The sequence below is a fragment of the Kryptolebias marmoratus genome, linkage group LG6, assembly GCF_001649575.2.
Source record: "Kryptolebias marmoratus isolate JLee-2015 linkage group LG6, ASM164957v2, whole genome shotgun sequence".
Lineage (NCBI taxonomy): Eukaryota > Metazoa > Chordata > Actinopteri > Cyprinodontiformes > Rivulidae > Kryptolebias > Kryptolebias marmoratus.
In genome coordinates, this window is record NC_051435.1 from 13,074,614 (window position 1) to 13,100,802 (window position 26,189).

General features: G+C 41.0%; 3 long non-coding RNA genes across 4 annotated transcripts; 2 read left to right on the forward strand and 1 right to left on the reverse strand.

Moving 5' to 3' along the window:
- Positions 1–3,949: 3,949 nt before the first annotated feature.
- LOC119617123 lies at positions 3,950–24,540 on the reverse strand. Of its 2 annotated transcripts, none has more exons than XR_005233306.1 (3): positions 24,399–24,540; positions 4,770–5,367; positions 3,950–4,679 (listed from the first exon to the last, which is right to left on the reverse strand). It is a non-coding gene; the product is annotated as an uncharacterized LOC119617123 (long non-coding RNA). The 2 variants fall into 2 exon arrangements; XR_005233307.1 differs by lacking the exon at positions 24,399–24,540 and adding an exon at positions 12,938–15,078.
- On the forward strand, positions 4,554–7,265 carry LOC119617124. Its single transcript, XR_005233308.1, has 3 exons — positions 4,554–4,703; positions 4,772–4,841; positions 6,328–7,265. It is a non-coding gene; the product is annotated as an uncharacterized LOC119617124 (long non-coding RNA).
- Positions 15,919–16,629, forward strand: LOC112450731. The gene is made up of 2 exons (XR_003039404.2): positions 15,919–16,158; positions 16,296–16,629. It is a non-coding gene; the product is annotated as an uncharacterized LOC112450731 (long non-coding RNA).
- Positions 24,541–26,189: the final 1,649 nt, after the last annotated feature.

Here is a 26,189-nt window from a genome sequence, read left to right on the forward strand (position 1 = left end):
CCCCTGGCTGCATCGGACGTGCTACAGCTAGCTGCTGCTGCTCCTTAATCAGGCTTGTAAGCATTTATTCTTATGTAAATTAGTGTCTAATATGAAAGTGGTGATTTAATTTAATCTAACTTTCCTTCTCCGGAGAGAGTTTGAAAAAGCTACTCAAGAGGTGAAACTATTAATTAATCCAGACTTCCTAAGAAAACCGCAGGGTGCGTCTGCTTCAGCTGATTCATCATTTAGGAGATCTCCTCTTCGCTTGTCTTCCACGGAGGCCGATGCTGCTGGACTTGTGGAAAAACGCAAATGTTTATTCCTTTTCCACTCCGTTCATCTCGCACAAGGGGACACTAAGCTGACGCCGCGTGGCACCGGCTAACTCCTGGACGAACAAGATATGATGAAGATGAGAGGGCGAGCTTTCAGAGCACTATCGATTTCTGAACAGCTTGATCCCCTCGTAGATCAACAGTAGATTAATGCGACTGCCATCCCCGCGCGAATGATTTCTATTAGTATGGGATGCCACATTCTGTAGGTACTTTCAAGTGACATTGGCTTGTCTCAGAGGGGATGTTGCACAGGAAGCTTTTACATCAAATAGGTGAATCTGGAGGTGTGGATTCAGGAGCAGCAGAGGAACAGCTTCCCCCCTTTTCCACGCGTTTAAAAGCGTTGGTTTTCTCAGCTTAGGTGCTCATTTTGTACTTTCATGAGCGAAAACCCTAACTCGTCTGGATCGTGTCCTCTGACGGGTGGAATCACTTAAAGGGATAGTTCGTATCTTTTGAAGTGGGGAGCCACGGAAACGTAGTGAGCAGTCAATATCTTACCTGTTGTAGATGGCTGCATCAGCCTTGGTTTGAAGAAAGGAAATAATTCTGACTGGACTGGTTTGTCTGAGCAGAAATGAGACAAACCAGCTCCAGTCTGAAATGTCTCATAACAGTTTGTGCAAACACTTTTATAGACGATTACACTTCCATATACACACCATACATTACACAGGGTTTTTTTCCCAGAAATATGATATTTCTGCTGGAAGAGCTACAGCTAGCTGCTGCTACCAATATTTGCTCTTGGAAATAACTAGTGAAATATGATGCTACAGTGACAGTCATTTCAAAAGGTAAGATATTAGCTGTTCATCATAACCTTTCTACAGAAAGCCACTTCAACAGATCTGAACTATCCCTTTAATGTAAAAGATAATCTTTAGTTAGATCATTTTTTTTAAACACATCATTCTTAAAACCAAATTTACGATTATTGCCCGTTGCCAAAAAGTGAAAGGCATGTAATAATGTTTCTGCCCATATTTGTGGACAAGTGTCTGTCTGTTAGCAAAAAATCTCATGAACCACCAGACAAACTTCAATGAAATTCTCAGGAAATCATCACTGGATGTACAGCTACATCTGATTGATATTTGGACTCAACTTGATTCAAGATGTCCGCCACAGCTAATTGACAATAGCCAACAGAAAAATGGATGTAATTCAGTCAATTTTGCAGTTATTGAGTTAAAATTTGATGTGGTGGTAGGTGAGAGTCATTCATTACTTACACTCTGAGTGTGATGCATGAGATCGCTCATGGCGTCATTTTAAAAGTTTGTCCTAAACAACTCCAACATTTCTCCACATAAGATGGTTTTAGTGTATAATAAGGGGAACGCTAGGCCTTTAATACTACATGCCTTCATCTCTGAAGGTTCAAGCCTGTAGGATCTTTGGCTCGATGTGTTTGCAGCCTTACAGCACGCCTGGTCAAAACTAATATTAGAATATAAACGGGTAAAATGTCGTCCTATCTGATGTCATTTGGAGCAGCTCGTCTTTCAGCTTCCTTCATGAATTCTCTGCTCAGCTTTTAAAGAGTGACTTTTTGACCCGAACGTGTCACCTTTAATTAATGCTTTAGACTTTCAAACCCGGGGGGATGGTTTCATCCAAATGAATATATTTCATACAATGAAAAATTAATTTCATGGGAAATTTTCTCTTCAAAGATAGGGCTGACTTCTTTTTTTTTATTATTATTATTATTATACAGTAAAACACATCATAAATTGCATTAGTCTTCACCAGCAACTTAAGCCAGCTTCCCTGAAATCTCCAGACCAGCTAGTGATATACTCTAAATCCTCCTTTGCCTCCTGACTGCGACTTGGGCTCCGGTTCCAGCTGATTACACCGAGTTAAAAGGCAGACTAAAAACGCACTGAAAACCAAGTTCATTATCCTGTCAAAATCACAGACTTTTTCTCAAAACAATACTGCGGCCATCTGCGTTGCTAAAATATATCTTTGGTTGTACTGTCACACTGAAAATACGAAAAGCATCAAACAGGTTTTTTTTGTTTTTTATTTTACAGATGACAGAATTATTGGGCGAAGGCATACAAACAATCCCTCAAATCTCAGAACAAAACAGCACGAACAGGTAAGTTTTTGATAAGCTGGTGCTGGCAGAAAGCTCCTGCACACCTGGCACCGGCGAGAGGGAGGATTTTGCAGCTCGTTGTCGCCTGAGCAGCAACTTGGAGAGTGTCTGGTCTTTCCTAATACTGAGAGGCAGCTCCGCCGCCTTAATAATGTCAGATGTGGAAAAACCTAAACAGAAACTAAGATCAAAACATGCAGCTCAGCTAGGAACAGTGTGATATGGCTTTAGCTCACAGTACAGCTAATGGTGTAGGCAAAACTCACAAAAAAAAAAAACAGATTTCCACAGACAACAATTTAGTGAAACCAAACTAAGTGTGGCCACCTTGCAACCAGCAGGACCTAGTTTGCAGGAAGTGCCATGATTTTAGGCATGAAATAACTAAATGTATTAGAAAAATACAGCAGTAAAGTAGGAATTGTGTGACTCAACAAGGATCTGAAGTGTATTTCTTTTTCTTTTAAACGAGGTCGTGTGTTTAGGTGAAGGGGTGGGACTCCTACCTGGACCAGCCAACAGGGACGGCTGCTCTTGATCGAGCTTCAACTTCCTGGTTCTGGTCCGCATTCTAGATAACTAAACTTTTACTCTGCGTGTCTCACGAGGACTGTTGTGGAGTGAGAGATACGTCACCATGGTGACTCTAATGAGCCTCAGGCAGCAGCTTTAACATTTCTTTTGATCTTGTTTTTTTTTTTTTTTTACACTTCTTATACTGTTTATACATCAAAATGTTGGCATTCTGTCAGCTTAGATAAAAAAAAGACTAAAATTCCCTGGGGGTATTATAAAAAAAAAAAAGAAAAAAAGATGTATGTTGGAATTTTGGGCAGTATTGCATTGGCACTCTATTAATATCTGAAGATATAATACACAGTTTGCAGTCATAGAAAAAACATGCTGTCCACATTGCTACATATGTGGACAGCATTAAAAATGTTCTTATTTGGTCGTAAAATTAGAAAAATTCAACCTCATATTAATCCAGCACATGATATATTCCTATATTGTCGTTATTTATTTAATAAAATCTAAGCCAAAATGAAGGTAGCAGCATGAAAAAAAATATGTGCAATCTTGCTGCCTCCATAAGAGCTGGAAGTGTAAGCAGCAGCCTGGTGGTGCTGATTAAACGCACTTGATTAACTGATCATCAGCAAGTGGGAGCACTTCTATACAAGCGAAGCTTTGGGGTTCAGACATGTGTTCATACGATTTAACAGAAGGAAGCTGTTCAATCCATGAAGTGTTTTAAGCACATTTTCAAAATTCAGTTCAAGGAAACTCATTCACAAGTGGGAAGCATTAGCTGCCAGTCAGTCCAGGAGTGGGCATCCTAAGACGGTCACCCAAAGGTCTGACCACGTGACGCTCAGAGAAACGGTAACAAACCCAGTCCTCGTGTTAATATCCAGATCACACTCCCACTGAACTGCCGTGGCGGGACCATGAGACGCGCATAAACAAATGCCTGCAAACCTCGACGAATGAAGGGGGGGGGGGGGGGGNGGGGTGGCAACTTCGCAAATAAGAGTGGGGGGCCAAAAATTCCTCCACAAACAACACGAGAGCCTGAGGAGGACACGCGAAGGACGAGCGCAAACAAAGACAGCCAGGTTTGTTCGAACCAAGCGAGAAATCTGAGAAACAAAACAGGATCTTCTCATCTACTTCAGTGTCCCTATGTTTTCAAGCTGCAATGTCATAAAAATCAAAGAAACATCCGCAAAACATGACAAGCTGTTCGGATAAAAAAATTAAATTAAAGCGATATAGAGAATTTATATAAATTTTGCGAAGCCGACAGAAATTGTCTTTAATGTATCTTAGAGTCACAACAAGATAAACGAGAAAATGAGGTCAGATGCTGGCTGAGTTTCCAATCCAAGGTACTGATAGACAGCTTGAAGTGCTCTTATAGCGAGCCTGATTTTCACACATTTATCAGGATGTTCTCACCAGCCAAACAAAAGACCGATCACATATTTGTGTTTCTGTCCATATAGGTGTTCCAGTTGGAATCACGAATATTAGGACTTTTGGTTTTTTGCCTAGTGGAGTCATGAAATTAGCCAAATTCAATTCGGTTTATTTATATAGCACCAGTTCACGACAAAATGACATAATTCAGAGTCTGACTGAAGAGTGAGAGCCGAAGCCAGACACAGAGGTGAAGTAAGAAAAGTGATTTTATTTACAGGTGTAAATGTGCAAACACTGGGAGAAACAGCCAGGATGATCTGAAACGGCAAGGGGGGAGCAAGGTGAGTCTCGGGTACAGATTCAATCTTGTTCGTAGGATCGTGTAGTGAATAATGTTTCTTTCTTACAGGTTTGTCGAGAGGAGAGACGTGGAGGTGAAGATGGTCCAGGAGGAGGAGGAGCCGGAATCCAAATGACAGGTAAGTGCAACCGTGATTTACAGGCAAGCAGGCATTTACAAAGAACTGAACAGCAAGTCCCATAAGGCGCGATGCTCCAGCGAAGATCTGGAACCAGGGGTTTAAATGCAGGTGCAGCTCATCAGGGTAACAGGTTGCAGCTGTGGAGGGAGAGTTCCTGGCACCGCCAGCAGGGCGGAGACAGAAACTCTTACACAAAAGATAAAACAAATCACTATTATAAATCAGATCCAGATTAAAATCCAATTACAAACAAATCAATTCTTATTATTATAAAACACATTATAAAAAGCCAATTAGTAAAAGTTACGCATCTAAGAAAGCCAGCTGATCGTCTTGAATCTTCACTTCGTCGTAATCTCCCATCCTGAGCAGCGCGATGGAGACAGTGGAAAGGAGCGACTCGCTTTTAACGGGAAGAAACCTCCAGCAGAACCAGGCTCAGGATGAGCGACCATCTGCATCGACACACGAGGGTTCGAGAGGACAGGAAGGAGACGCAGAAAGACTGGTCCGGGTGTAGTTTCTATGGGAAGAGAAGCAAACGCAGGTTAAAGCACATTCACACGGGTTTATGACAGCAAGAATTGCAAATACAGACATGGAGATTAAGTCTAAGTCTATAGCAGCAGAACTAAGGGATCACTCAGGAAACCCAAACCAACACTAACTATAGGATTTATCAAAAAGGAAAGTCTGAAGCCTAATCTTAAAAGTAGACAGGGTGTCAGCCTCCTGGACAGAAACTGGGCGTTGGTTCCACAAGAGAGGAGCCCGATAACCAAAAGCTCTGCCTCCCGTTCTTCTTTTAGAAACTCTAGGAACCACAAGTAAACCTGCAGTCTGAGAGCAAAGGGCTCTGTTTGGAAAATATGGAACAATAGCATCTTCAGTAAAATGTGGTGCTTTATTGTTGAGAACTTCCAAAAGGAGCAAGATTTTAAATTTTATTAAAAGTTTTACAAGAAGCCAGTGGTGAGACCTCGTGGAGAGGATACAAGATAAACTTGGAATTGAGTCATTTCAGAAACTGTGCGATTTAATATTTGTTCCAGGCTTAAGTGTGGCCTGTTGGGACAGAGAGTTTTAGAATTGTCCAACATGGCCCAAGGTGGTTCAGTTCGTCTTCTCGGCTGTGACATTTCTTTTCACCAAGTTTCAGCTGAAATTTTCAAAACCATAGAACTGGCTTTTGGGGTTTCAAAAAAAAAGAGGCAAACTTTTGTTTACACCTTCTTTGAGCTGTAAAAAAAAGTTAGTGATGATACAAAAAAAAAAATGAAAAAAGAAAAAAAGAGCAGTGAAATTTACAATTGTAGCTATTATTAAAATACACATGAATAATTCAGCGCATTACAGTGGACTGCTGAGAAAAAGTGCTCCAGTCTCCCTTTGGGGTACAGGAAACAGCGTTTTTTAAAGCACACTTTTTATTATTATTATTATAACATTACCAAAATGTATCCTTTTCATTTTCTCTCTACAGCAGCTTGAATGACAAACACAAACTTATTTTGAACTCAGAGCCTCTGGAGGATGGGTTAAACCCCCTTCTTTCGGCTTTTTACTGCAGAGAACTTCTCAACCTGCCAATCTAGCCGACTGCTCTCAGGAGGACCTTCGACGTTCACGGACAGGGAAACAGGAGTCAGTGGGTTTGGTCAATCCTCTACAAGTTTCTCAAAAGTTCTTCGTTGCATATTTTAAGCGCTCAGGATTTAAACAGAAAAAAATACATATTTTTGTATTTAGTCCTGGATAAACACTCTGCCCTACTCTGTTTTCACATTTCTCCGACAATAGAAAACAGGCTTCCGCGTGAGTTATCAGCAGCGGTGGGGAGGAAGAACGTCTCCTGCTGCACTAAACAGATGCTCGGAGGACGGGGACTTTTAATCCACTCACAGTGAAACATGCTGGCTGGGTTTTATCGGCGCAGAGGAGCCGGAAACCTACTGAGACAAGAATAAACAAACACCGCCGTCTCCGTTGCTAAATTAGCAATCAAGGTAATTAGACAGTTCTTCTGTAGTCACCGAACCCTTGAGTGCGCCGCGAACGATTTCGCTGTGGATGTGGGCACCCCTCCAAGTTGAAGTTAACACGTTTTTATCCATTCCCTTTTAGAGCTCCCGCTAAATGGCTTTTTCATGAACCTCCACCTGAGACCATTTCCCTAAACAGATTCTTATTGGATAAAAATGCTCCTGCTCCCCGAGACTCAAATAAAACAGTTCCAAATTTATTTTTTTTACTGTGCCATTTCTCTCAATTCAGTTATCTGCGTTAGTATATAACACTAACTGCTTGCCATAGCCGGTTTGTCAGTCGGTGTTATTGCAAGTCAGGCACTTTTGAAGCAACACAAGTTGAACCAAACAGAAGTGCATGAAGGAAAAGGCAAAGCGAGAGCTGTGAACGTGTGACGCGCCGTAAAAGCGCAGAGAGATGCCATTAAAAACAGGTTGTTTGCGATGAAATCAGTACGAAATTAATTTGACAAATCCAAAGTAATTCAAAAGCAATTCGTTTTAAATTGCAAAAGAGGAAAATTAAGCAAATAGTGACGACAGCACGATGTAGGCACGGATAACGGCCCATGATGAGGGTCCTGGTGGGGACATGTAAAAGCTCAGGAATGTATTCAGGCGCATGCAGAGCCGTAAAAGTCCAGAGCAGACAAACCCTGAACTGAGTTAAATGCAGAGAGATCAGCAAAGGTGTGACATCGAGAAGCTTCGCAGCAGCATTTTGGACCGGCTGCGTACGATCCAAGGAAGTCAAAACAAAATTACAGTCATCACGGTGGGATAAAATACAAGCATGAACAACGATCTCCTTCTTCATGTTGGCTGTTATAGAGCTCAGTTTACCGAGGTTTGCTAACTGAAAAAGACAAATGGCACTTTTGACGCACGGGTCGAGTGACAGGTTCCTATAAAAAGTCACCCTGAGGTTTTTAATGGTGGCTTTAATGTAAGTGTAAAGTGAACCCAAGTGTCCATCAGTCCGAGGGAGCAAGATATCAGTTTCCTCCTCGTTCATCTGGAGCAAACCATCGGGACAACCAGGGTTAGATTCATTCCAAACACCTTTGCAGGGCAGATACAAATATGACAAATATGTCCTTTGGAAAATAGCCAAAAGGCATATTTTCAATTTTATTACAATTCTTTCATCTTTTATTAATCTTTCTGTGTCGTCTTTGTCATCCTGTCTAGACTGCGTCTTTGTTAAACATTACAAAATGCATTCCAGGCATGTTTATTATGTCTTCATTTTGTTCCTAATATGAGGCCATTTATTATTTCCTGTTAAACCAATCCTTCGGACTCCTTTTGACGCTTATTAAATTTCCTACTTGCACCCACACCACCTCACAGATACAAGCCAATCATTCACAATGCTCCACGAGGCTTCCATCATATAATGTACGGCCAGAAGGTCCCACACAATCTCAACAAGCCTGGGGCACGAAAAGACTCTGAACAATATTTCACTGCTGAGCATTCGCTGTCTGCATTAGAAACAAACATGTCTGTTTTAGGCTTACTGCGAAGAAGCCACAGAATGAAAATATAGCAACAGATTAGCATTTCCTGAAAGACTGCTTATTACTCAGCTATGTGCCAAAGTTTTAAATAGTTCTCATGTGATCTGTTTGTGGTTGAACTATATGTTGGGGGTAACTCTCAGCTTCCATCACACCAAATTTTAGCTCAGTATCTGCAAAACTGACTGAGTTAAAACAATTTTTGTGTTTGTTAAAGTAGATTAGTTATGAAGGCCGTCTTGAATCCGGTTGACTTCAAATCCTAATCAGTCGTGGATGAACATCCAATGATTGTTTTCTTTTGTGTTTCATTGAAATACATCCAGTGGTTCATGAGATATTTTCCTAACAGACAGATAAGGTTGACTTCAACAGTTAATGCCAAAGTTTTAAAGATAGATTTCACACAACCTGTCAGGCTTGAAGTATGTGTTGGGGATTACTCTCTGTGGTGGCCATCTTGAATCGGACTGGCTTCAACAGTCAGTCAGTTGTAGATGTCTATCCAACGATTATATTCTGAGAGTTGGATTAAAATCTGCCCACTGGTTCAAGCGATATTATGCTAACAGACAAACAAACACGTGAACACACGCACTCACTCAGGCAATAACATTATCGCTCATCTTTCATGACGATGGGCGACAAAAATCTAATGCCTGCTTCAAGTAAATTCAGCCCTTTTCCAACTAAAATGTGTTTAAATCAAAAATATTTGTGCAATTGTTTTATAATTAGCAAAATTCAGAACTTGAAAGCACATTTTGAAACAAAGCAGAGCACTTTTATTGTATTATTTTTAAACTGCACAATTATCAGCACATTAAATACAAGAATTTGTGCTCTTATTCAACTATATAGAGGTGAAAGCAATTCATTACTTTTGGCATGTTTGTACATTTCCAACCTCTGGTTCCTCCAAAGGCTGCAGGTGTTTGCAAGCAGGCTGCAGAGAACGTTTAGGAATAGAAATTCATACGGCGAGTGACATTTGTTCGTGTTTAAAATCACTATCTGCGGTTCGTGCTTCCCGCCGTCTCCCCCGGGGGTTTGCATTTGGGTTAAGAGCCGTTTATTTTCAACCAGCGATTTTGTTGTTTCAGATTTGCATCGGGAACTTCACGGGATTTCTTCATGCCACTGATGTTCGGCAACACAGATTTAATATTCTGCGCGATACTTCGAGCCTTGCCCCCTTCCCCTTCTCCCAGGGCATCTAATGCAGCATAATGAATCAGTGGCAGACACTCTTTAGATGAAGCCCGGCTCAACGTCAATGCTATGGATCCAAAAAAAAAAAAAAAAAAATCATAAATAATCCACAACGTGTCAGTCGTGTGTGTGTGTGTGTGTGTCTGTGTGTGTGTAATGCGGGGCAGCTTGCTCTAAATGTCAGAGGAGTTTCGAATACATGCACAGAGCTGACTTCTTATTTGATGTAAACTGCTAAGAGTGCTGGAAATAGACGTGTGTCTAATTGGGAACAAATGTTCGAAGAATAAACCTATGCTGAAATTTAATAGGGACTTATCCTCGTTTTCTAATTCACACCCCTTCATTTAACAAAAAATGCCTCATAGTGTTCAGTGGTTTTAAAGGAAACAGCCCTGAAACTCTGGATTTTGCCACCGTTTGCTGAAAAAAAAAAAGTTTACAAGTCTAATCAGACATTTTTGTGGTTTTCACAAATACGGAGCCTCAGCTCCTGCAAGTAAACAGCTGGCAGGGCAACACTTAGTGCATTTCCAAAACCACAGAAGAAGTTGAAAGGTCTGTTAAAACACAGACTCGCACACAGGATCTTGTTCAGTGTGAAAATAATTCATGAAGCGCTCACAGCGCCTACTGTCAGACAGCTACCTCTCTGATTGCGCGCTGATCAAATTAAAACACCAGATTTCGAGACGGGGGCCTGCGTTTGATTACAGACGTTTCGTCAAATTATTTGGAAAACTTGGAAAAAAAGGAGAACTTGAAGGAACAGTTCAGTTTTATTGAAAGTGAAGCTCTGTGGTGTGATTCTCTTTGAATGAGCTCACTTTGGAGAAATAAAGAACTGGATTAACGAGCTGAAGGCCAGTGGGGAAAAGACTTACGTAGAAAAGTATGATTACGAGCACTTTTAGCATTAATTCTCTTCAGACTTGGACTTGCTCGGACTAATCAGAACTAAAATCTGTTTCTCTAAACTGAGCTCATTCAAAGAGCTACTGTATCTACGACAGGTGAGATGTTAGTTGGTTATAACCTATCCACAAGACCCTATTTCAGAAGCTCTGAGATGTCACTTTAACCATCTTTTTCTTTCTTAAGTGGGTAGGAAAATGTATCTGCTGCAACAAATGGGTTCCAACACTTTGATGTGTGCGGGTAATGATACAGTTTTTTTCTTGGTAGGATCCATTATTTGAATAAATCAGCTCCACCAGTCCAGCGGTTGTTCATTCAGCCACAGGTGACTGGCGCTCGTGACGACTGCGCTGTTATGAACACGGGGCCGCGTGGATCAATGCAACCAAATTAGAAACGCGGTATCTCTCAGATCAAAGGCTTACCCGGATCTCAGGAATCGGACTAACACAATGCGCTAATATAGAACCCCGTTGTTCCTGTGACAGCTTCATCCCGTCCCTTTGACGCTCCTCCGCCTGCGCCGCAGGAATACCAATGGCCTCTCATTGTTAAGGCCTTTCTACAATCAATTTTAGTCGAAGCACGGCGGTCAATCATGCTCACGCAAACCTGGGGCTGAGATTTGCTTGACAAAACTCCCGGCGTCCAATCTGCAGTCTTCGTGTGCTCTCTGTGAGCCAAGAGTTGACAAATGCTCAGCTGGAACAAGAAAACCTCGACACTCTTTGGTTCCTCTCAGTTTTAATCCTTCACTAACAATATATAAAAAATAAAAAAAAATAAAAAACCCATGGTGATGTGGATTTCTCTGCAGAAGCTCTGAAATTATTTTCGGATTCAAATTGCCGGCGAGAAGCCAAAACACACCTGATGGCATATCAAACACAGATAAAAACAACATGCATAAAAAAAAGCTCCAAACTGTGAGGCAACTGAAATGACTAAATTGGCAGCTTGGAAAACCCGAGCTTTGTTTGCCGCGCTGCAGAGACGGAAAAACGGGAAACAGCGTGCGTACTTATTATTTTTTGAAGCTGATGTTGATTGTTGCCAGCAAGTTTAAAAGAAATGTTTGGGGTTTTTTTTGAAAAAAGAGAGAAAACTACTTTAATAAAAATCATAGGCTTTACAGTAAAGAGACACATTTATATAGCTACAAAAAAAAAACACAACAACAACAGAGAATTGTTTTCCATCATCAGTTATTACTGAGCTGACAAGAACGATGATATTTCCGAGCAGTTTTGTGGTTGAAATGTAACCAAACAGCAGTTAAAAACTAATAAAATGAAGAATAGAGCGGCGGGATAATGGCTTCTCACTGCGTAATGCCCAATTAAACTCGTCGTGGTCAGTTTATTCTTGTGAGAAAATATGTGATGTCAGAGCAGCTTGCATTTTAACACTGATTTCTTTTTGAACTGTCACGGTTTAGTCATTTTGCTCCAGTTCTTTTTTTTAACAAAATCCCCCAGTCTTCATCCTGATCCTGCCTCGTGTCTGCGTTTAGGTCTCTTTTCCACAGCTAACTGTGGCAAAAAAAACAAACAAAAAAAAGAGCAACGCCTTCCCCTCCCTGTTTTAAACAGCTCCTACGTGCCAGTAAACCCGGTGACACATATTTCATCTCTCAGGGAATCATTTAAAATGAAACAACATCTCTAAATGTAAAAAAATTAAAAAAAAAACCTTTTGGATTTATGCTCGGTAAATATGCATTGTTCTCCGCTCTTTGTTTCTGAGGGATGGTCAGACGGAGTTAACAGATCGGTGTTGGAGTCTTGGCGGGACGGTAAAAGTACCAGCTCAGGAAAATTCAAGTTTAAGAAGTTTGCATTGAGTTCAGCGTGTTGGGGAGGATTTAGTCAAGCCTGCCGTGCAAATCTCCAGCTACTTTCATGCTCGCAAGAGGCTGAACCAAATTCAAGGTGTTATGCATAAAACAAAACCAACAAGGTTTGATCCCTCTAAAGTCGTTTTTTTTTGTTTTTTTCTTTCTGTAATTCTTGGGAGAAGGAACATCTTGAATAAGGCAAGTAAAATCGGTTTGATGCAGGCTGGAGAAAAAAAAACACGGACCAAATATATTCCAGCGTTACCAGAAAGTGTTTTCATGTGGTTTTAAAAACAGATCAACACTCTCATTAGTCATGTTGAAGGTGCCGAGTTAAATTAATGCTCCAAGCTTTTTATTGAACAGGACATTGGATAAGTGCTTTGTGGATAAAGGATAAATAAAACTCTCCTCAACAGCTGACAGGATGAAGCATCTGTCTGTCACTGTCATGAGCAAAGTAAGACTCGTCAGACGAATGAAACACCAAAAGTAGACCAAGTCAGTGAGAAGAAGCTATCACTGTTGGGTTTGTTCAGGTTTTTATCTCATCGTGAAGGGCTGCTTCATACTTACTTCCTTAAACAGCCTCCATGGCTGTCAGTACAGGATCCTGACTGGTTTCAACTTTGGAGCTTGGAAGGCATTGAGCCTTTGCAAAAAAGGGGGTTCTCCTGTGACTCTAACCTCTGGGAACTTCACACGAATTCCGTTGCCTTGCGTGGATTGTGGAGTACGCCGCCTCAGAAAAACACAGGATCTTGCTTCAGTAGTGTAAGTGTAGTCTAAAACAAACAAAACAAAAAAATGAGAAACAAACCCAAGACTAAGCTTGAAACTCTTCAAAGCAGCTCACAGATGTCCTGATCTCTGGAGAACCAAAGCAAGGTTGGCTCTGTTCTTCAGCTCAGTCTTTGTAAAAAAAAAAAAAAAAAAAAAGGCTTTTTAGCCACAGAATGAAGACAATTCAAGCAGAAGCGCTTCATTCTGTTTGCCTTGGAAGTCTGAACTCGGATCTGGATCATATTCCAGTTACAGGTGAGATCGGCTGATTGTTGCACTCAGTTATCAGGTTCAGCAATGATAAGAATAATAATGCCATTGATTTCCTTTAGAAGTAACGCAGTGTTTTGTGTGCGACTGATTTAATGGGATGCAAACCCAGAGAAGTAAAGAATTAATAGCTAATTTTTGCAGATATCCTAAGTTTTTTTTCTAGGGGCAGCCATTTTGGACTTTGAAGCTGGAGTTGGTCAGGGACGTCCAACTTCCTGAGTCAGAATCCCAAACTTCAGGGGGCCTTTCAGCTGATTTTTCTGACTTGGAAATCAAAAAAAAGCCAGACTTCTGAGTGCGAATGGTAGTTCAGTAAGGGGGAAAAAAAAAAAAAAAATCAACTCAACTAGACTCCACCACGGGAACTTTTCATTAACTAACAATCTATAAGTAACCAGCCCAGCTGAGCTGCACAGACCTCAACACTGACTCTATAAGCAGAGAGGCAGAAGAATCTGCTCCTTTTTACTCCTCTGGAAAAAAAACCCATTAGATTCCTAAAGCTTCTTCTTCTTTTAAATTTAGGGAACTGTTAGAGTTCAAATTAATGTAATTTTAACTGCAATGTGAATAATGACGGATCAACAAAATGTCCAAATGATAACAATAATTCTGTAAATTTGGTTTACATGTGTGATGATGACTAAAATGTTTCAGCACCTCCAGAACAGACTGTATGTTAATAACTGTAACTATTCTCAGTGTAATCATGGCTGCAGTTAGTAGCCTACCTTCTTTCACTGCATTCAATGTGCTGTTCTGCAAAGTGCGTGCCCGAATTATCCGCTTTTGATATTCTTTGGTTATGCTTTGGTATCAAAAATACATCCAGCTCCTGAAATATATTTACGTTGTCGAACCCTTCTCCGACGGCGTTAGCTCGCTGTGTTTTCTCAGTTGACAGCATATCCCCTCCCCCAAGCAAGAATGTCAGAAAAAGGAAGAGAGAGAAAAAAAAACACGAAACAAAAACAAAAATAAAACAACAAAACATCGCCTGCCTGCATCAACAAAGGCCAGCACGGAAAACTTGATTGTTTATCTCACAGATTCGCCAGGAAGAGAATTTTGCTCAACCCCAGGCGTCACCTCCAAACTGTTTTGGCATATCTCCTAAAAAAAAAAAAAAAAGAGAAAAATCAACAACAACACGGCTTTAAGTAACACACTTTCAGTGCCCAGGGTTTCTGCCTTTGTTGCCTTGTCAGATACATGAAACTCATCCACAAAATTCTACTTCTACTTCTTTTTTCTTTTTTAAATACCTGATATAACGTTGGTGCATCTTGTGTCTTTAAAGAACTCCTTCTTCCTCTGTCCGTTGGAGTTAGCAGAATATCCTTTGACTGTGTGCACATTGGCATTTCATTTGTCCGCTTCTTGATTTGCAGGAGAAAACGTGCAACCTCAGACACGAGGGGGAAACAGCTCATAAAAAAAGTTGCAAACAAGTCCAGAAGAGCTGTGAATCTTGGTCTGATTAAAGTGAATTTCCATCAATGAAGTGACTTGCTTCTGAGACTCGCGCGCCCGCCGGCGTGCCAGGGTCCAAACACCTCAGGGACGCCGAGTCTAATTTGCTTCAAACCCGAAAAAGGCTGATAATAGTAGTGATCTGACAACCGGCCAATTCCCGGCTTCCCTCATCAAGAACTCATTCGGTCTCCGACATCAAACTGCTCGCAACAAAAATGGAAAAAAAAGAGTCTTTGAATGAATGAAAGATGGACACGTGTGTTTGAAGGGAGCTGGAGGACTCTGTAATGCACAGTTTGAAGCGGGGTCCACTTTGATGTTCTGCGTTTAATTTAGACCGAATCAGTGTTTGTTTTAAAAAATAATAATTATTCAGGCTTGAGGAGAAAGCAGTGATTGATAACATTATCTGATTTCTTCATTTAGGTTCTTAGGGATCAGGCTGGGATGGAGCTCGCAAGCAATGGATTCCCGAGCTGCTGTGTTTTCTTTAAACGAGACAGTCTGCTTTTGCTGCCGGCCAAACGGGGGTTCTGTAAAGCTGCAAGCTCCTGCGATAAAACAAGAAAAGTTCAGCAGATATGCTCTAGTTATTCTGAGGAGTACATCGAGTGCTTTGGGTTCAATCTGCCAGCCCTCTCAAAGCATTTTACACCAGTAATAAACACAATATATCCTTTCCTTGATTGATGCTCACAAAACGGCTTCTGACAGAAAACATGCATGTTAGGTTTGTCGATGCACCAGCGTGGACTCCGCTGCTCAACCCACGACCACTGGAGATAAGCACCAGACTCCTCTGACCCTGAACGAGCAGGTATAGAAAAATGGATGGAGAAATCTAAGAAGGAAAATGCTCCATTACCAGATATTTTTTTGTTGTTTATGCTAAAACTCTTTAATCCACGTCACAAAAATAACAGATTACCGCAGATATGGTAGTTATGATGCTTCAGTCGAAGGTAAATGAATTTCCTTTTCTTTGTTTACAAACTAACTGCATTTTTTTTTTTTGCCCTTTTTGTTATATTTCTATTTTTACTGTAGCTGCAGTGAGGTAACATGAATCTGCAGTCCATTCCCCATTACCGAACAACACTACCACTTGTGCCGGTGTGGTGGAAGTGTGGTGATTGGTGGTTTGTGTGTGTGTGAGCACTTCCTGGTGGGCGTCTCCTGAGCTGGTGACGGACGCCTCATCACCACTCCTCTCACACCTGTGGCTGATCAAGCTGACGGGACTTGGAGGAGTACTTAAGGCTGCAGTAAGGACCAGATCAGCGCTGGAGCATTGTTTACCATTTGATAATGTGCAGAGCCTGTGAGAAACTTGACTGAGCTTTTGTGTACTCCCTGTTGTGATCTCAGTTTGTTTTTTTGTATCTGCTAAACCTGTGTTCAGGATACCTCGCCGTCTGGAACCAGTCTGGTCTGTTTTCTACTGCCTGCCGCCTAGTGAAGTACTTACCTGCGCAACTGAACCTACCTGTGCCTGCGACTACTGCCTCCTGGATTCAAAGACTGGTCAGTCGTCCAAATAATCATCACCTAAACCTGCACCCGGGAAATACTCACCTCACCTGGACTTCGCTCTCTGGAACCTACATCGGACCATCACTGGGCAAGGATCAATTCCGTCATCTCTTCCGTGTTTTGGACTTTTGCCCGCTCAGTCCTGGTTCCGGTTCCCTTCTGTATATATTCCCTGACACTGTAAATAAATTCACTTCCCGTTACCTGCTGGCTTCTGCGTTTGTCTGTGGCCGAACTGCTCGCTTGGGTATATCTGAAAACCTGACAGGAAGTTTATGCAGCAGCTCTTCGTTTACAGAATCACTCTTGTTTTTATGCACTAAACCCTTTAGGTACTAAATATTTGTTTATCGTGAACAGTCGTCCTTTGTAAAAAAAAAAAAAAAAAAAAAATACAAGCTGTAATTGTCTTAAAAACTGCTTTATATTGATAATGAAACCTTTTTGTTTTGTCATGAAAAGCCCATTATACATGCACACTTGAATGTTTAGATAGGCCCACAATCCGCCCACTAGTTCATCAATAAGCTCTGCAAGCATCCTTTATGTAATCCCACACATTTCTTCTTTGATTTCCTCTGTTCTGTCATGATGAAAAGCCAGCATGGGAGAAAGCCAAATCTGTACAGCGATGCACCAATCGCAGGGGTGAAGTCCAACTCAGAAATAGTGCAACTGCGATGTGAAAAGAGCACGGCGCCGTATCACCGAGGGGGGGGGGGTTTATAAATGTTTCCGATGTCCAGCTCAGGACCATTTAACGGCCTCTATGATCTCGGTGCGGAAACGTTAGCAGTTTCTTGTCAAAATCGTCTGGAAATCTCAACCAGACTCCCGTGAAATCCGACGCAGACAGGACAGCGATCTCGCTCGTACCTTGGCGTGCGAGCGCCACGGGGGGGGGGGGTCTCTTTTACATCTTTCATACACTTCAGAGCAGCCTTGCGGCAAGTACGAAAGGCAGCGGAACAGGGAGCAATTGCTCAAAGGAAATATTAGTTTATTTCTGACAAATGGAACATCTTTAGCGGGACTCTGTGATGTGTGGCAGCCCGAGTTAGCCCCAGTTGTCTCGTTTGACATTGCCAACAGGAGCACGGGAGTCGAGAGTGATTTTCCGACAAGCAGGGTCAAACAGTCAATTCTCTCGACTGAAGATGGTGACAGATAATTGCTTGCAGCTTTCGCCTGTAAACTTTCAGACGATGGAGCTGAAATATTATGCAAATTCAAAATGGGTAATTAGGAGACATCGTAATCTAATCGTAGCTCAGAGGGGAATCACTCTGTGATGACAAATTATATGATTCATTGGCCACAGTGGGACTGTAAACACATCTCTTCCCTGCAAGTGAAGTGGGAGGAATCTCGTGAACGACTGAACCAGTTTTCAGGAATATGCATGAAGAACCGAGAACACCAGTGACAGGTGTTTGTTCCGGCTCGGTGGCATGCTTCTTGGTAATAATCAGCACTAAAAGACAGGCCTCATAATGCATCATTCTAAAACTGACCTTGTGTTTTCTCTAATGCAACCAACTCTTTGAAAACAGAAAAGATAATGAAAAGCCTGTCTTATATCAAAACCCTGCTTAATTGTAGCTGACAAAAAAAGAAAAAAAATGGAAGAAAAGAAAGAGTTGCTTTAAAAATGACTTGACTTTCATTATGACAATTGTTGGACACATGGAAAAATGATTTTGCATACTAAATAGCCCTTTGGCAGACTAAATGTGAATAGTATCAAATTAATGTTAGGGATGTGCTCTGCGTCTTAAAGACCATATCTGCTATATTTTACACAAGCTTGGACTGCTTTATTAATAAATAAAAAGCAGGATTTCTTGCACAGCAGTTGAAAGATGAGAAACTGATGGATTTAAAGCTGAAATCCGCCATGACTGAAACGGGGACTGGTTGCTTTCTGTTATTTATTGAGTTGAGACATGCTTTTTTATTTTTTCCGAAGAAAAGTTGTAACGCCTTTATTCCAATCCTGAAATATTATTTTGTCGCCACCAAATTGCATCAGTTTTATCCATTAATAAGCACAAGTCTACAAAGCCAGAATGTTCATCTGTCGAATGAATTTGTCTTGTACCATTTCAGTGGACTCTCTTCTTTTCCTTTGTTTTATTTCATTTCATTTTTCATAAAATAAACTGTGAATGCATCTCCCAGGAGTGACGACTTTGTAATTTTACCAGAGATTGGAACAGAAACTTAAATATGGTTGGGTCAGCCATTTAAAATATAACACCTGACTGTAAGATTTAGTCACATGATCTCCTTCTTACCATTCTGAACCAGGTTGTGTTTTCGGCAGCGTTTCTTTTTCTCTTTTTCCTCTCTCTGTTAGCAAGATTTCTTATAAACTAATCCATATATTTTGATGAAACTTTTAGGAAATGTCAGGGGTTGTCACAAGAAATTGTGAACGTGATCCAGAACTCTCCCCCCCACACACACACACACACACACAAACTCCTCAGATGATAGAAGATAGATGCTGTATCAGGTTCTCTTGCTTATAGGAATATTACGACAAAGATTCGCCTTATTAAAGCCAACACCGCTTTAACTTACCAATAAAACATGAATGATAAGGAGTGAGAAAAAATGTTCCAGTCTTCTTTGTTTAAAAAAAAAAGCACATTTTTATTTAAAAAAAGCTTTTTATGAGCTAACAGGGAGGCAAGACCAAAGTGGATTGTTGTTATCTTAGAACCGCATCATTTTTAAAGATTTCACATAATTACAAACCGTGCTTTACAAATCTTTAAATCGGTTTTCTGTTACACATTTATTGCCATAGGTTTCTATGGTTACTTTCAACTGCAAACAGCAGTTGCAGCAGCCAGCTGCAGCACCTCTGAGACTGTGGTGAAAAGATTTATAAAATAGCAATCGCACAAACCGCTACAAAGTTTTTGACATTAGAGTTGTTTATCGACGGCAGCAGTCAGTTTTAGTCTTGGCATTTCTTAAACTAGCTGTTAGCTCGTTAATAAAGTCAGAATTAATCTGTTTTTCTCCAAATTCAGGTTGTTCAAAGTACCATCTACAACAGGTAAGATATTCTTTGTTAATGTAGTTTTTTAACAGGCCTGAACTATGTCTTTAATGGCGTATTCATCTGTTTGTATTTATGCATCTGCATAAAAAATACGGCTCATTAGTAGTAGATGTGGAACTGAAAGGAAACTGAAAGCTGAGAGAAACAACCAGGCACCATGATGATGACTCAGCCTCTCTCTCTCTCTCTCTCTCTCTAAGTATATATATATTTTATTTAAGTGGGAACAGCTTTCACTTTATTCAGTTAACAAGAAACAAAACAGGACATGAGATTTAGAAAATTATGTTAATCCTCTGCTAATAAATCTGCTGTTTCAGCTTTAATAACAGGCCAGGCAGTGCCACTATCTTGTTAGAGGAATAGATTTCTAACAGAAAACTACTACTACTACTATAAACGCCAGTTTTGTAGAGAAATTATGCAAAAGTTCAAGGCTGTTGAGAAAAACTACCCTGAGCACCAGGGAGTAGCTGAATTACACTCCAACGCTGGAATGGTTGAACAGAAACGTTTCAGATTTTTTTTTTTTTTGTAGCAATGAAAAAAAAAGACAGTTAAAGTGATGGTAAAATGTGTTGGTTTTTTTTTGTTTTTTTGGAAGACACCACTTTACTTTGAGCCCATCTTTAGCTGACTGTCTCAGTTGTCGAACCTGCACTTTGACTCCTTTGACTCCTTTGGTTCGGTCTCAACGCTCGGCCTGTTTCCAGCAGCATCAGACGGCTGCTAACGGAGCAATAAACCCGCCACGCCTTACAGGACAGGTCCCCACAGCGCACAGATGAGCAAACCGCTTCCCTAAAGAAGCTCTGACAGGGTGACACAATTGAAATTGAGCTTTTTTTTTTTTTGTGCGAATGAAGATCAGAGCAGATCAGAAAATTGGTACAGATGTTCACAATTTATAATACTGATGGAATACACAGATGTTTCATTACATTTTTTTTTATTTTAACCCATTTTAACCCATGAAAATACTAATTAATTGAAAATGAAAAAATCCATATTGTTGCCCTTAAATTCATAAAGTCACTTCTATGTAACGTCATATTGTAATTTGAACAATCTTCATAAGAGACGCAACACTCCAAGTGCCAATTACTGACACGTCAAAATATCACATTATTCTATAATTGCTTGTTAGAAGATACTCGATCAAAAGTAGAAGACAGAAGCTCCTGTGACTTCACTAACAGCCATAAAATAGTCTCTTTGACTCCAAGGCCAGGAAATTGTAGAGCGGTTGCAGCCCTGACACCTGCTGTGCTGAAAACTCTACCAGTCCATCTGACAGGCTGACCCGTTGGAAATTAGTTGGACAAATGGAAAATAAAAAAAAGAAGGGGACCAGGCAGGGTTTGGAGCCAAAGGGAACTTTGATTCCCAAAGCAGAGGAAACGAGAGACAGGTGACAGGAAGGTTGGGTGAAAATAGGACACGGATTGGTGACGGTGATGTAGTGTGGTTAAAGACATTATGTGTGATTTAGTAGCAGTGCCTCCCGGGTCCTCAGCTTTAAAACCACAGCTTCTTACAGTCGTTTCCTTCTCAAATCAGACAATACGCAATTTTAAGTCATTCATCGGATCTATGTGTAAACTAGCGTTTGGCTCTTTTGCTGTTCAAAGCTCACATTGATGCTGGATTACCTTTTTTTTTTGTCTTGTTAAAATACGCTCACAGACAAAAATAAGAGTTAAGCACCCAGAAGGAATGGTCCAATACACATGCAGACCGGGGGAAGTAAAGGATTTGATTCGCAAAGTGGCGCGTCTAGAAAAAGGGCACCGGAGAGCATAAATGGTGGTTCACAAGCGGAGGGGTGGTGTTATCAGGCAGCTGCTGGAGCGTCCAACATTCAGTCAAAGCTGGTAGACACGTTGGACAGCTTTATGAGAACTTGACTGAGTTCAACAGGATTTGCATTGTGGGTTTGTTTAAAGTTGGGGTTTCAGAGTGAGGTTTGGTGTCGTAGTGTGGGACTTCGGGGTATAACTAGTTGGACTCTGCTGGCACACATTATTGCGTCCACATATGTCACCCCTCCTGAGACAGCACCCTGGTGCCCCTGATGCAGTCTTCAAACAAGACAAAGCCTGTCCACACGTCACATGCTTCTGTGGACTGCCTGTGTCCTGCTGAGGGCCCCCCGTGGCCGACAGGATTCTTCTTTTTTTTTCCCCCAAACAAACATCCATTTTGACCTAATGCCAAAGTGCTGGACCCTGAAAGCCAATAACGACAGCTGTGGACCGACTTGCCACAGGAGAGAGTCGCTGCTTGTGCCACACAGCACTGATCTGAGACCAGCCGTGTGCCCATGCTGCGAGCTGAGTTAGACCTTTTATTGTAATCATAGAAATACAGCCACGTGACCTTTTAACCAGTTTGTCTGGGTGATTTTGTTTTGTTGTCAGGGACTAAGGTTTGAGGTTTTCACGGCGAAACGCCTAGAAAATGATGCTCCGATTATACGAGCGCATTCAATGTTCGGCTGAGATTCTTTCCTTCTGAGTGCACTTTTCGGTGAATTCGTACCATTTCAGTGGCCACACACAGTAATCAGCAAGTGTTCTCGCACAAAAGAACGTGGCAAAGCGCCTTGTGAGAACGGTTCATCAACCTGCGGAGAAAATTAATTGTTTTTCCATGGCTAATTCAAAGGTGAATTAGCATAAATTGACAGCTGCGGCGCGCCATATGCATACTTAAAGTGTGAGTTCACTCACCGGTCGGGCGTGATCCCAAAGACAGAGGAATTGTTAACTCACAGAGGTCAGCTGAAGGAAGTCACCCCCCCCCCATCCTCCCTCCCTTTCCCCCACCAGAGTGAATGCCAACCTCAGCAGCGTGGCTGACACAGACCTTTTTTGTGTCTGTTAGCAGAATTAAACAATCCCCAGAGACAAAGCATCAACACACACAAGGTCTTCTCTGAATATTCATCGGGTCCTACACGAAGTACAATCAGTTAACCAGGTTTCTCTAAATTCAGCCACTCCTGAATGACCTCATATTTGTAAAGACCTCCAGGCTCGAGTTAAGAGAGACAAAAATTAAATCAGATACGGCTGTACTCGGGTCAGGACCTTCGCTGATTTAATGTTTAAGATTCAAGAGTTTGAAATCCTGATGAAACCAAGTGCTTCAAAACATTGATTAAAAATAGCTTCTACTCAAGCTTGTCCATCTTTTTTTTTTTTCTCTCTGTAATCCTTGGCGAATACACAACAATAATTGCACTTGGGAATCCAAATAATTGAAGTGTGCTCAAACAGACTTCCATCAGTTTGATCCTTAAGGAATCATGGCATATTGATTTTGTGTGTGTGTGTGTGTGTAAACGTGTCCAAGTCTCATCTTATTTGCTGCTCCGAGGAATAGGTGGGGGGGGATCATATTGCATTCAGATACAAGACAAAATGATGTCCTGCCACTCGTGCTCCCTACGTCTCCAACTAATCCAGGAGGCGGCGAGGGCAGCGACTGTTCGCAGTCGAAGGTCGGACCTGGAGAAGTCGGGGCGCAACAACAGCTACCAGTTATGGATTGGTGGAGGTGCGTGAAAATCTTCATTATTTCCACAAATGAAGGGATGAGAGAATGATAGCGAGGGGCTGAGCTCTGAATGGAGATCAGGGGAAGGAAAGGCGTTATTCGCAAACCTTTATGTCGCCGTCAGTTTTAAGTTACACTATTATTCACATGGACATATGCGGTTACTTGTGTGCACAGCAGCAGTTTAGCTGTGGCACTTCCAAAGCAGCCAGCGGTGGCGCTATCCATCCCTTTAAATTTGCTGGCCTTATTAAAAATAAACTTGACTATCTGCGAACAAAGACAACAGGTGAACGTTAAATCTGCGTCCTCATATTAGAGTCTCGGACGTATAACCATGATGGAAGGAAAATCAGTCCTACATCCTCACTACAAAGTTTTATCTTATGTGTACAGATGACCGTTCCGTGCACTGACGAACCTAAACTACGGACCTTCGGCTGCAATGAGAAAATGTGAAGAAATTACTAATATAAGAGCTCCTCCTCTGTAACAGTTTAACATGGCAGTGAATCAATTCTGCCTCGGGCTTTTGTTACAACCTGAGAGCAGCATTGCATTAGTAGAGACAAAAAATGAAGTTGGATAAAAGTATTTGACTGCTGGAAATATATATTTTAAAAAAGCCTAATCAAGTCCTCCTGCTTTGACCCCCCCTTTCTTTTGTCACTGGGATAAATGATGAATGCGTGTGCACTACATGAGGCCTTCTAAATTTCTAAACCTTCTATAAAAGATCCCTAAAAAAGCGAGTTTAAAGAAGCACTTTTATCAAGTGTGAGCAGGCTGTGAAACATTTCAAATGAGGCGTCTACGTCGATGTACACCCGGCGGTGACAACTTTCTGACGTGGTCACACAAAAACTGTTTTTCAGGCAGCTTCAACGCTCACCATGTTCACCATCGTGGCTCCGTTCGGCTGATTAGCGCGTTGGGTAACGAAGGAAATGAAATTGTTTTAAAAGGCGACTGGTCTGACGGCGTTTGATGTCACCGAGTTCGGGGTCGCCAGAGTGATAAAATGCATATTGAATTTCATTTCTGACTTCCGCTCAATCTCATAAATATTAACTTCGTGACAGCACCAGAGGAGAAGTCAGTAGATCAACAAAGTCATTAGGATTCCTCCTCCGGGAGCCGCTAATGTCGGAAATTCTGTGGCGATCCATCAAGCAGTTTCTGGGGTGAGTTGGGGAAATATTTCAGTCGGGCAGACATGCACGGCTAAAATACAGATGTGTATTTAAAAAAATACATAATGAGATGTTTCTATTAATAGGAATTCCTATTGAAGATGAGACCTTGTGGAATGGTTGTAAACAATTAATATCTTACCTGCTGTAGATTGTTCTTTGAACAGCTTGGAGAAATAGACTTTTAGGCCTCATCGACACGACTGATCTTTCTTTTTCTCCCTCCACCCATTCTTACAAAATGAAACATCTCAGCTCTGCCACTAGGTGGTGCCATCGTCAACATTAACAGCACCTCAAAAAACAGAAAGAACTTTCTTAGCTTGGCTAAAGCATAGATATATATTAATAAATAAGAACAGGAACACGAAAAAATAATGTTTAAACTTTTGTTCCCCAAAATAAGATCATTCAAAGAGCTGCCTACAACAGGTAAGATGTTGTTTGTTCAGAACCTTACTTCAAAAGCTCTGAACCATCCCTTTAAGCGTTTCCTTCAGACACTCTGTATTTGAAAGAAGGGAAGAAAGCAGACCACCCTGATCTCTCTTAAAGTCAGGTCACATTAACGCAACAACTTAAAGTCGCCAGGTGGGCATGTGCCTGACAACCCGCAATCATGCGGCAATCTATGTCTCATAAAGGCATGAGATATCCAAGACATCAGCGTAAATAGGGGTTGTTAGAGCAATAAGGCGTGGACTGCAAAGCAGAAATGCATCTCTGAGTTCAGGCCCTCTCTGGATGTTTCCCATTTATCTTGTCTGTCAAGTAAAGAGGACGTGTAATGAAAGGTGAACACTTCAGTGAATAGCTCCCTCAGCCAGCCTTCCACACAACGCCAAATAATAGAAAGTCTGGTTATTGACCAGAGGTTTGCTGGATATTGGATTTCTCTGTGTGAGTGTTTGTGTGTGGGGGGGATAGATGGAGCATTTGACTTGTTGATATCTGAGATCTGTTGTTCAGAGTCGCATTTAGATGAAAATCAACAGATAATACGCATTCTGATCATTCATTATAGCTAATTAAATCGCTGAAACATTAATATCTCTTCTAAAACCGTAAGACATGGACCTGTTGGTTTTTCTTGACTTTGTTAATAAAAAAAAGTCTCATGTAGAAATATATCTTCAAACTATGTTTAAGGGGCCACTTATTTCAGCACTGGCCCCTTACACATATTAGTAACAAGCCTCCAGAATTAAAGTACCTTAGGTTGGTAGGTAGCTCCATCTGCTGGAGAAACACGGGATTGCACAAATTCAAGAATTCAGTGTTTCCAAAAGGGAGGAAAAACTACAATACTAATATTAATAAAACTACAGCTTAGCAAATTTACAAGCACTATATAATCATTTTATAGAACCCAAGTGTCAAAAATTGTATTGTAAATATAAACTTTGTATTAGAAGTCCTTTCGCAGCTACTGTCTACAGAAACGGCTGTAACCCCAATTCATTTCTAATTTTAACATTTAATTATAGTCTGTAAATGCTGTTTTCTTTCAAAGATGAACAATTTGGTTTTTTTTTTAAACAGTGGCAAACCATCATTCTCACTAAAGAAATGGTTCACTTTAAAGTGTTATGACCCTCCCTTTATTACAAGCTGCAATATTTTTTAAATTAATTGCTGACATTTCTTCTTTTTTCTAAGCGCACTTAGATGATCCAGAGCAGCAGTGTGTGGATTTGATTCTTGAACATCTTGCTGCTGCTTCGCTTTTTAGAGATTTTATGAAAAATACTGCGTATTTATTTTTCCCTCAATGCTTTTATATTTAGGCTGTTTCTGTTAAACCTCAAAATTGAACATTATTATTATTAACGTAAGATTTGTCCTAATTTATAGATATGTGGACCAGTTTTATTTATGAATTTCTCTACACACACAAGTTTGTTTTTCTTAACGTAACAAGAAACCAGAAACC